Raw genomic sequence first — 11050 nt, forward strand, 5'->3', positions numbered from 1 at the left:
GCCGGCTGGCTCCATGCTGCTCCAGCTCCCAGCTCCCATCAGCCACACCACATATGCAAATACCAGGTGCCCCTCAACTTAGCTCTCAGATTGCTGGATGGTAAATTCCCTCCACCTCAAGAAATGCACAGACACTGAGACATCTTAGTCCATGGCCAGGCTTATCATCATCTGCAAAAACAGCGTACCAGCATTCACTAGCACACCGGCCCTGATGCCCACCTCCTCCGCAATACTGACTACCACTGAAGCAACATACGGTTGTGCTCACCCGTTCCTCTCTGAGTCCAAGCTCCAACAGTACAGCCAGTATCACCCACACCACCTGGGAAAACAAAGGGATAAAATGATCGTTGTGTTCTCAAGTAATCACCCACCACACTGCTCCTCTATCCCACCCAGCCTCACCTCAGACCCTCAGCAGATTCTGAGGAAGGCCTGCTGCAGCACCTGCTAAACCAGGGGAAACACTTCAAGGACTTGCCTTAGGGGGACCTTGCTTAGGGACACTGACTGGGCTGACGACCCTCTCGCCTTTCCTCAGCACTCCACAATGTGGGGATTCACCTCTCCAAGGCTTCAAGAAGCACCCACAAAAGAAAAAAAAAAGGCAGATCCTCAGGCACCTCACAGGCACAGCCTACCTGCTGCAATACCTCTCTTTCACTAGCTCTTTTTCTTCAGCTGCTCACATGCTCCAACTCGGCCGGGCCGGCACCACAGACTGGTGGTGCTTTCCACACTGCTGGAAAGCAGGCTTTATCCTCAAGGCACGTGCAGGCTAGATGAGATGGGGCTCCAGGCACCTCTTCACCTGTGGAAACACACTGCCATCAGACACCGCCATGCCAGACAAACTTTTCCTGTTAAAACACCCTTCTCAGATGCCCTGCGGCATTCCAGTGACCTGCTTTGCTCCCATTCTAAAGACTGATGTCACAGCCCACCTTGCCTGTGGCACCTGATCAACAGAAGAGAAAGCAACCGCAGCGCTTGGAAACCATCCCTGCACGTGCTGCTCCTTGTCACTCTCCGGCCTCATCTCAAATACTCAGCCACTTCTGTGAAGAGCCTGCCATGGCACCTGCAAAGCAAGACAGAGACCTTTCATAGTCACCTCGTGCTACTTGGCCATTCCGCTCCAACCCAGCTCATGACCAGCCCCCCTACTTAGGCAGCTCTTCAGAATGCAGTTTGCTCCTTTGAGCCTGTGCGAGACACCAGTGAAAGAGGAAGGAAAGCATAGGCTAAGGCAGCATCCTAAGCCGCAGCACAGCTAGGACAGTTACTCTCATCTGCTGCCTTACCTCTACCCGCTTACCTACCCCGAGGCAGATGCTTCCATCTACCCTCTTAAGCTAGCTACAACACCTCTAAAACAGAAAAGAGGGGTCACTTAGAGTGACAGTGAGAACCGCAACCCAACTATAAGTGCTCCGTCTGTTCATCGCTCACCTTGCCAAAAGCAGCTCTGGGTGTGACGTCCCAGGTTGTACGCTGTGTTTCAGCTTTAACAAATGAAAACATAGAAGGTAATCATTCAGCTGCCAGCATTAGCACCCATCCCTCAACAACACAAGGGACCCCATGTCTAGTTTTATCATTTCAAAACAGCAGACAACTTGCCTCGGCACCTCAGAAGTAGATCAAGACAGTCACCGAGCTGCCGAACGAGAGCTTGACAGCTCCAGAAGGAGCTCTTTCCTTTGACCGGTTGCTCCTAAGGTTTATCTAGGACTGGAGAAAAATAAAAACACTCCACATCTGCGAGCTTTCAAGATTCAATGACAGACCTCTCCTCTAGCACTATTCAAGCACTATGCAAACAGCTGCTCGCAAGCAGCTCAGGTCTCCCCCTCCACATTTGCCAAACACCACGGAGATGACTCTGTGCCAGCTGCCCTTCAGTACGTGCCCAGAGGCAGACCGGATGTCTTTGCCAAAACAGTCCGGACAATGTATTAGTACACCGCCACGTTAGCTACCATCACTAACTGCCAGGCAGGACAGCTCCAGGCCAAACACACACACAGGCATGCTACAAACGTTACGAACAAAACACAGAACACAAGGCGCAAAAAAAGGACTCCCAGAGGGAAGCCATACAGCGACAGCAAGTCAGAACAGGTGCTCTGCAGCAGACCCAAGGAGAGACTCAAATGTCACGACATGCGACTGGAAGCAACTGCCAGAACTGGGATGATGGAGGCATAAAAAGCCTGCCTTCAAGGCAAGAGACCAGAAGGATGGGGAGTGCAAACCCCGGAAGAAAAATGCTTCGGAAATGAACTCCCAAGACAGAGCTCCTGATGAAGCCCACATGACTTCCGCAACAGCGAGGATGGAAACAGATGCCATCTGAAACCGAATATGATGCACAAGACCTGAAACACATCTGCGCTTTAAGCTGCGACTGCAAGTCAAGAAGTGCTCAGATCAGCCCTACGATGATGAAACAAGCATTTAGGACCTTTGGTGTGGCTAACAAGTTGCCCATCTAATCCGTCCAGTGGAAAAAGGCAATGAGGATATCAAGACCTGAGGAGCGCGTAACATATGATAATCGCATCAAGAAACATTTGATACAAAAAAATTACACGCACAGAAGAAATGATCTCTTTAGGCTCCCACTGCAAGATAAGAAATGCTCAGCTTCCAATTGAGCATCAGCATTATTCCAGTGAGGTCAAGTGTTCAACACCCTCAGGACGGCTTCCCCAGGGCCTGCCAAGCACCAGGAGCAACAGCACAGCACAGACAACACAGAACACAGACACCAAGCTGGAACTGCCCTGCCTGGCACGTGCTCAAGCCCTACCTGACAGAATCCCACGCCCCCACACACTGTCTGACCATGATCAATCCTAAAAGGCCCCATCCACAGCAATGACTTAAAAGCACAGACCCTCGCCCTATGTGTGCATTCAAAACCCGAAAGCAAACATAGCACTTGCCCCGCAACTTAGCTTGGGAATGATGGGAGGCAGGTTCCATCCTCATCAAGGAACACGAAGGCTAGCCAGGACATTGCTTCCGGCACGAGGCTCCTCTTCACCTGCAGAAATAAAGTGCCATCGGGCACTGGCACACCAGCCAAACTTCTTCCAGTGAAACACCCACCTCAAAAACAAAACAGTAGTCCACTGACCTGCTCTGCTACTGAAGTCAGATAGACCAACTCCAGACAACTGCCCGCCTTCCCCTGCCAACCACCCCCAAACACACAGTATTTGCCCCTGGACTTAATTCTCAGGGGTCACAATCCATCCTCAAGGTGGACCACAGAAGCCAACTAGGATGTCCCCACTATCTTCTTCGTCCCCGGAAAAGAGGAGTCACCCAGAGGTGGGACCAATAGACTACCAAACCAAAACCAATGCCCTTTTCCCAACTTTTCTCCACTCACCTTCCCGATCCAGGCTTAGCGCTTCCATTTACTGTGCTGAGCCAAGGTCACGTAGCTTAGACCAAGGAGAAAGAACAAACAAAAATGACAATCCACAAAACAGTCTATACCCACTCCTCTTCTTTCCTCCCCTACCCCAACAGCCAAGAAGCCCCAGACCCACGTTCCCCAACCCAGTACCACCGCTTCGCTCACCTAACATCCCAAGGAGATGCATCACGCTCCCAGCTCCTCTTGTGCTCAGAGCATCTCCAGCATTTCAGGAACTGGAACCGCTGACGCCTGGCGCGCCTCAGGAACGTGGCAGGAGATGTACTCTGCTGTCGCAAGGTGCTTCCAAAGCCTGCATAACAGGCAAAGCAGACCAACACAATCCACTGACCAACTCAGGGCCCACACTGCCGTCCACTCACCCTCGTGCCTCATTCAAGTGTCCGTGCCCATGCCCTGGGCTACAAGAAACAAAAAGAGGAGGTCATATCCGTGGTGGACATGCAAATAGTACAGCTCCTTGCAGAGGACTCAAACACAGAGACGAGAGCCAGAAAAAAAAAACCACATCCTCAGGTCCACAAATACCAAAAGGCCATGAATGCACAGCAGCCCCAACAGGGGTAATCACAGACTTACCCTTTACAGATGAGAACGGTGACCCTGCTCAGTCTCTCCGTAATACTGCACTTATGCGGTCAAGCCCCTTCTGATGCGTACTGAAGCTCCTTGTGAAGCCTCTGGACAGTTATGCAAATGACTTGATATACCTAGAGATTAAAAGATAACTGAAAAAAAAAGGAACCGTACCCCACCATTTCCCAAAAACAAGTTAGCCAGCAACACCTCCTAAGCACACCTCTATTACGTGAATTCCAAGCACTTAAAAACTAGAAGGCTGCAACGTCTAAAGACTCTACAGCCACACAAACCACAGGCAAAAGCTCCAAAAATAAAACAAACTGTCCCTAACCCTGAAAAAGACTACCCCTTACACGCCTACTGCTGCTCTTTTCAGACACATGCTTACACAGGGAGCCTCGATGATACTTATCTCCTAAACCCTGCTCCATCACTTTGCCACCAAGGTTGTAACTTTCATAACATTTGCCTTAATTCTGCAAAAATCATAACGGACCCAGAACCACAAAGCAAACACACAAAGTAACACTGCCATCCTATCCGTAAACACGCTATAACAATTACTCACCTGAAGAAGAGCTGCATGCAATACAGGCACCTATTACTAGATTGGTTTACTCTAACAGATCCTACTAGTTGTTACCTCACAAAGATGGGCGTACCGGTCTCTACTTGGAAACACATCAGTCCATAGACTCTTAACCACCTAAAGAAACCTGCAACTGACTGAAGGAAAAACAAAGCACTTACCCCAAAGAGCAGCCCAGGCAGAATGAGCTCTCTGATGGGATGCCTGTGACTCAATGACCACCAGGCCCTCCCTGGAACCCAAAGCCAATCACCTGGGAAAGGGGAGGGGCAAAACACAAGAAAGTAGAAAGAGGAGAAGCAGCAGCTGTGGTTTATTTTTTTTGCTTCAGCTTTGAATATTGAAAGCTTTTCTCCTCTACAACTCCTGTCTCAGGAACCAAACAGCATTCCAGTGACCTGCTTTGCTCCTATTCCAAAGACTATCACAGCCCACCACCTTGCCTGTGGCACCTGATAAGCAGAACAGAAAGCAACCACAGCAATAAAAGCCACTGCACCCTCAGGACAGTTACTCTCATCCCCTCCTTTACCTCAGCCGCTTACCTACCCCACGTGGCAGATGCTTCCACCCGTCCTCTGAAGCCACCTAGAGCACCTCCAAAAGAGAAACTGGAATTTTACTCTACTTGATATAGTTAAAAAAACTGCAGCGACAACCGCACCCCAAAAATAACACCTACCTCTGTTCATCACTCACCAGAGTCACTCCAGAGGTAGCTCGCGCCGTGACGTCCTGTACTGCACACTGCGTTTCAGCCTGAACAAAGGAAAACACAGTCAGAAGACAAACATTCAGCTGACAGCATTAGCACCCATCCCTCAACAACAGAAGTCACCCCATATTTAATGTTTTCGTTTCAAAACAGCAGTCCACTTGCCTCTGTACCTGCAAGTTAGATCCAAGCTCGAAAGGAACGGCCACCATCACCCATGCCACCTGGGAACACAGAAGGACAAAATGACCACTGTGCTTGCAAGCGACCACCTGCCACATTGCTCCTCTGTCCCAAACAGCCTCACCTCAGACCCTCAGAGGGAAACACCTGAATGTCTTCCCTTCGCTTCAGATAAGGGATCACCAGGCTGATAAAACTCCCACCTTCCCTCACTGCTCCGTGACACGGGGATTTCCCTGTCCAAGACTTCATGAAGCCCCTGCAGAGACAAGAGAAAAGCACACCCTGAGGCACCTCACAGCCACAGCGTACCTGCTGCAATACCTCTCTCTTCCCAGCTCCTTTACTTCAGCTGCTCACCAGCTCGAGCTGAGATTCTTCGCTCACAGCGCCGCGGCAAACTCTGCCCGGGCCACACAACACACACTGCACAAGCTACGTTGTTTAAGACACACGAGCTGGAACGTTCCTGCCCAACAATCAGTGGCATCGCACAGGAAGGATGCCGCACGCTCCTAGAAACCAAACCTACCAGTCCTGAACAGCTCCCCTGCCAGACAATTCCCCACCTCCTCCTGCCAACCACGCTCAGCGCACACACTACTTGGCCTTAAAAAAAAAAAAAGAACATAAACACAAAAAAAACAACTGAGCTCCACAAATGCCAAAAAGCCATGCACACACAGCAGCCCCAGCAGGGCTAATCACAGACTTACCCTTTACAGATGAAAAAGGTAACTCTGATACGACCCTGCTCAGTCTCTTGGTAATACTGCGCCTACGTGGTCAAGCCTCTTGCAGTGTGTAATCAAGCTCTTTTTAGTCCTCTGGAGAGTTACACAAGTGGCTTCATACGTCTAGAGATTCAAATATAACCCAAAAACACAAGTGGATCCCACCATCCCAAAAACAAGTGAGCCAGCAACCTCTGCTAAATATCCCTCTAGTAAGTGATTTCCAAGCACTTAAAATCTAGAAATCCATAGACTCCAACCTGCCCAAAGAACCCTGCAACTGACTGAAGGAAAAACAAAGCACTTACCCCAAAGAGCAGCCCAGGCACAATGAACTCTCTAATGGCATACCCGGGGCTCATATACCATTTGGCCCCGCCCAGCACCCAAACCCAATCACCTGGGAAAGGGGAGGGGCAAAGCACAAGAAAGTAGGAAGAGAGCAGGAGCAACAGCTGTGGTGGTTTGTTTCTTGTTTCTGTTTACTGTGTTGTTTTTTTTTTAAATGTGGTTTAGCTCAATAGCATGCAGACTGCAGACAAGAGAACTGGGGTGATTCTAGAAGCAACAATCCCCATGCTTTTGCTGCAGCTTTGAATATTGAAAGGACAATACGACCAAGCAACTGAAATTTTTTCAGCTGGAATTAGCTCAAACCTTTCTTTACAAAGAAAGAAAAATCTGGGAGCATAACAGATCACACGCCAAAACAACAAAAAAAATCAATTCCATGTAATAACATCACTTGCAGGAAAAATCACGTACTTGAGTAGGCTATCTGTAAACCAAAAGGCTATGCTGATGGGTCAAAACACACTACAGGACAATGGAGCCTGGCCCTCTGCTGTACCAACTTAAAACTCATCCCTACGCTCACCAAGGTGCAACCCCAGCCCAAACACAGACACACCATTTCAGCCTCAACACAGTTTTGGGAACTGCTGGAAAGCAGGCTTCATCCTCAGCGAGGCGTGCTCAGGCTCCACGGCATGGGGCTTCAGGCACCGCTTCACCTACTGAAGACGACCACCATCATCAGGAGCTGCCACGCCAGACCACCTTTTTCCTCTGCAACACCTTTCTCAGGAACCAAACAGCATTCCAGTGACCTCCTTTGCTCCTATTCTAAAGACTATCACAGCCCACCTTCCCTGTGGCACCTGATAAGCAGAACAGAAAGCAACCACAGCAATAAAAGCCACTGCACCCTCAGGTCAGTTACTCTCATCCCCTCCTTTACCTCAGTCCCTTACCTACCCCACGTGGCAGATACTTCCACCCGTTCTCTGAAGCCACCTAGAGCACCTCTAAAAGAGAAACTGGAATTTTACTCTATTGGATGTAGTTAAAAAAACTGCAGCGACAACCAGCCAGCGACAACTGCAGCGACAAACAGCCTCACCTCAGACCCTCAGAGGGAAACACCTGAACATCTTCCCCTGTGGTGGTTTTACAGGGGTAGGCGACCGAGCTCCACCAAAACCGCTCTCTCCCTCTCCCTCCTCAAAGAAGGACAGGGAGAAAATACAAGGAAAAAGGGCTCAAGGGTTGAGATAAGGATGAGGAGATTACACAGTAAATATCGTGATAAGCAAAACACACTCAGCATAGAAAGACAGAAAGATTTATTGCTTATTACTACGCAATGTAGAGAAGCGAGAAACAAACGAAAGCAACCAAAAGCACCTTCCCCCCCAGCCACCCTCTTCCACCTTCTCCCCCCCAGCGGTGCAGGTGATCGATGTTTATGGTCAGTCTATAGCGCTTCTTTGCCGCCACTCCTCCTCGGACGCCCTCATCCCCTGTGCTGTGGGGTTCCTCCCACAGGATGCAGTCCTTGGTCAACTGATCTGGCATGGCCTTCCCACAGGCAGCAGCTCTTCCAGAACTGTTCCAGATGTAGGTCCATACCACGGGGTCCATCCCTCAGGAGCAAACTGCTCCAACCTGGGTCCCCCACGGGCAGCAGCTCCTGCCAGCTCACCTGCTCCTGCGTGGTCTCCTCTCCACGGTCTACAGGTCCGGCCCGGAATCTGCTCCGGCAAGGGTCTTCCACAGGCCGCAGCCTCCATCAGTGCAGGTCCACCTGCTCCACCGTGCTCTCCTCCACCAGCTGCAGCATGGAACCCTGCTCCACCGTGGTACTCCGTGGGCTGCAGGGGGACAGCCTGCTTCACCATGGTCCTCGCCACAGGCCGCAGGGGACTTCTGCTCCGGCACCAGGAGTACCTCTCCCCCTCCTTCTTCACTGACCTTGGCGCCTGCAAGGCTGTTCCTCACTCCTCTTGCTCTCCCAGCTGCTGCATGGCACAGCGTCTTTGTTTTTTTTTTTTTTTTCCCTGTCTTAAATATGCTCTCACAGACGCGCAAACAACATCATTTATTGGCTCCGCTCAGCAGCGGGGCCATTACCTAACATGGGGCAGCTTCTAGATTCTTCGCACAGAAGCCACCCCTAGAGCCCCCTGCTACCAAAACCTTGCCACATAAACCCACTACGTCCCTTCACTTTGGTTAAGGGACGACCAGGCTGACAACACGCTCGCCTTCCCTCACTGCTCCGTGACACGGGGATTTCCCTGTCCAAGACTGCACCAAGCACCTGCAGGGACGAGAGAAAAGCACCCCCTGAGGCACCTCACAGCCACAGCGTACCTGCTGCAATACCTCTCTCTTCCCAGTTGCTTTACTTCGGCTGCTCGTTAGCTCGATCTAAGATAAATGTGCCCGGGCGGCGCCGCGCCAAAATGTGCCCGGGCGGCGCCGCGCGAAAATGTGCCCGGGCGGCGCCGCGCGAAAATGTGCCCGGGCGGCGCCGCGCGAAAATGTGCCCGGGCGGCGCCGCGCGAAAATGTGCCCGGGCGGCGCCGCGCGAAAATGTGCCCGGGCGGCGCCGCGCGAAAATGTGCCCGGGCGGCGCCGCGCGAAAATGTGCCCGGGCGGCGCCGCGCGAAAATGTGCCCGGGCGGCGCCGCGCGAAAATGTGCCCGGGCGGCGCCGATCACAGACCTACCCTTTACAGATGAAAAAGGTAACTCTGATACGACCCCGCTCAGTCTCTTGGTAATACTGCGCCTACGTGGTCAAGCCTCTTGCAGTGTGTAATCAGGCTCTTTTTAGTCCTCTGGAGAGTTACACAAGTGGCTGCATACATCTAGAGATTCAAATATAACCCAAAAACACAAGTGGATCCCACCATCCCAAAAACAAGTGAACCAGCAACCTCTGCTAAATATCCCTCTAGTAAGTGATTTCCAAGCACTTAAAATCTAGAAATCCATAGACTCCAACCTGCCCAAAGAACCCTGCAACTGACTGAAGGAAAGCAAAGCACTTACCCCAAAGAGCAGCCCAGGCACAATGAACTCCCTAATGGCATACCTGGGGCTCATATACCATTTGGCCCCGCCCAGCACCCAAACCCAATCACCTGGGAAAGGGGAGGGGCAAAGCACAAGAAAGTAGAAAGAGCACAAGCAGCACAGCAGCTGTGGGGTTTTTTGATTTTTTTTTTGGTTTTGTGTTTTGTTTGTTTTTTGTTTTTCTTTTGTTTTTTCTTTAATCTGGTTTAGCTCAAGAGCATGCAGACTGCAGACAAGAGAACTGGGGTGATTCTAAGAGCAACAATCCCCATGCTTTTGCTGCCGCTTCGAATATTGAAAGGACAATATGACCAAGCAAGTAACTGAAATTTTTCCAGCTAGAATTAGCTCAAACCTTTATTTATATAGGAAGACAAATCTGGGAGCATAACAGATCACACACCAAAACAAAAAAAAAATAAAAAATAAATTCCATATAATAACATCACTTGCAGGAAAAATCACGTACTTGAGTAGGCTATCTGAAAACCAAAAGGCTATGCTGATGGGTCAAAACACACTACAGGACAACGGAGCCTGGCCCTCTGCTGTACCAACTTAAAACTCATCCCTACACTCACCAAGGTGCAACCCCAGCCCAAACACAGACACACTATTTCAGCCTCAACACAGTTTTGGGAACTGCTGGAAAGCAGGCTTCATCCTCAGCGAGGCGTGCTCAGGCTCCACGGCATGGGGCTTCAGGCACCACTTCACCTACTGAAGACGACCACCATCAGGAGCTGCCACGCCAGACCAACTTTTTCCTCTGCAACACCTTTCTCAGGAACCAAACAGCATTCCAGTGACCTCCTTTGCTCCTATTCTAAAGACTATCACAGCCCACCTTGCCTGTGGCACCTGATAAACAGAAGAGAAAGCAACCACAGCAGCAAAAGCCACTGCACCCTCAGGACAGTTACTCTCATCCCCTCCTTTACCTCAGCCGCTTACCTACCCCACGTGGCAGATGCTTCCACCCGTTCTCTGAAGCCGCCTAGAGCACCTCCAAAAGAGAAACTGGAATTTTACTCTAATTGATGTAGTAAACTAACTGCAGTGATGGGCACAAAAATGTGCCCAGATGGCAGCAATCACAGACTTACCCTTTACAGATGGAAAAGGGGTCCCTGCTCAGTCTCTTGGTAATGCTACCGTGCTTATGCGGTCGAGGAACCGTACCCCACCATTTCTTAAAAACGAGTTAGCCGGCAACACATCCTAAGCACGCCTCTATTACGTGAATTCCAAGCACTGAAAATCTAGAAGGCTGCAACGTCTAAAGACTCTACAGCCACACAAACCACAGGCAAAAGCTCCAAGACTATAACAAACTGTCCCTAACCCTGAAAAAGACTACCCCTTACACGCCTACTGCTGCTCTTTGCAGACACATGCTTACACAGGGAGCCTCGATGATACTTATCT

General features: G+C 50.5%; 1 protein-coding gene across 12 annotated transcripts in view; it reads right to left on the minus strand.

Annotated features, from left to right (window-relative positions):
- Nucleotides 1–5148, minus strand: part of LOC308192685 (uncharacterized protein) — a 29125-nt gene extending 23977 nt beyond the window's left edge. For all 12 annotated transcript variants that reach the window (XR_013948994.1, XR_013948995.1, XR_013948996.1 and 9 more), the window contains exons 1-11: nt 4790–5148; nt 3602–4167; nt 3407–3461; nt 2955–3055; nt 1627–1737; nt 1456–1508; nt 948–1084; nt 693–814; nt 485–577; nt 272–325; nt 79–171 (exon numbers count right to left, since the gene is read on the minus strand). The gene's annotated coding sequence lies outside the window, so the exon portion shown is untranslated. The remainder of the gene's footprint in view (nt 1–78; nt 172–271; nt 326–484; nt 578–692; nt 815–947; nt 1085–1455; nt 1509–1626; nt 1738–2954; nt 3056–3406; nt 3462–3601; nt 4168–4789) is intronic.
- Between the last annotated feature and the right edge of the window lie 5902 nt (nt 5149–11050).

Source organism: Anser brachyrhynchus (genome assembly GCF_964034855.1).
Source record: "Anser brachyrhynchus genome assembly, chromosome: 3".
In the NCBI taxonomy this organism is placed as follows: domain Eukaryota; kingdom Metazoa; phylum Chordata; class Aves; order Anseriformes; family Anatidae; genus Anser; species Anser brachyrhynchus.